Genomic DNA, 1,309 nt, shown 5'->3' with positions numbered 1-1,309 from the left:
AATTTGTCCCATAAAGAAAAACCATTTTTTCCTATTTGTTTAAGCAATTGCGTTTTAAACAAAACCTATCCACTTCTCGTAAAATTAACCGGTACCATTGGAATCAGCGGATCAAAATACATAAGATTAACTAGTTTTTACCTTTTGCCTCTTGAATGCATACGGGAACATACCCAGCTCCCGGACTATGATGCGTTACACCGAAATCGGGAAGCAAAGAGAAGATGACTAGGGACCCTGTAGTAAGGGGCGCGCCATGTGGGAATGTGGTGGGGGAAAATGGAACGAAAGTTAGAGCCATCGGTAGATAATAAATAATATACCTGAATCGTGTATTCAATCGGATTGAGAAAATCAAAGTAATTAATAGTTTTGAAGTTGGAAAAATAGACAATAGTAATATTTATGAAATAAAAAAATTGAATTAAAAAGAAAAACAGTATTATGAAGCCATACACCCGAAAAACACGTAAAAAATGAAAATTTGAACAATTTAAATTATGCAGCGTGAACCCACAAGATTAGTAAAAGAAGTTATTGAATAAAAGGGAATAGTTATAGAAATTCCTACTGTGAATAAATTAACAACCCACTGTGTCACTCACACAGTAGGAAAAAATGTAAAAAGGAAAAAACTGTAGCTATGTGTTTATGTGAAGTAAACAATATACGAATGTTAGCGCCAAAGGAAAATTCTCCTTAAGCTGTAATAATTATTTTAATATTTTAAGGTACTTAATTACATACATAATTAATATATTAACAGAAACGTTTTATGTTTAGAAATTTTATAACAAGAATTCATTTAGAATGAATACTATCAAAAATTGTATAATCGAATTTTCTGTTAAATAAATAAATTTTTCACGATCAAAGGAATTTTTAACAAAATAATAGAATTCTCGAAAAAAAGATGAAATTTCAATTAGGAAGTTTACTTTTTTACCAAGAATGACGAATTTTCAACAAAATTATGAATTTCCTAATATTGTATAAAAACAGATAAATGTGTTTCCAAATAGTTCAATTTTTAACGTAAAGATATCGATTTTAAAACAAAAGGATTAATTTTTTACCAAAACAGAAAAATAAAACAATTGAATTCTCAAGTAAAAAGACAATCAGAAAAGGAATTATTTTTAAATAACTCAATCCTTAATGAAAAAATATTAATTTCAACGAAGAATATTACTCTTCTACCAAAAATTACGAATTTTCTACAAAATCGAGAAAGTTTCAAACAAATATATGATTTTTAACTTAAAAATATCATTTTTCAACCAAAAATAATATAAGTAGATTTTACCAT

This window comes from Belonocnema kinseyi, chromosome 4 (assembly GCF_010883055.1).
Source record: "Belonocnema kinseyi isolate 2016_QV_RU_SX_M_011 chromosome 4, B_treatae_v1, whole genome shotgun sequence".
Lineage (NCBI taxonomy): Eukaryota > Metazoa > Arthropoda > Insecta > Hymenoptera > Cynipidae > Belonocnema > Belonocnema kinseyi.
This window is presented reverse-complemented; position numbering follows the sequence as displayed.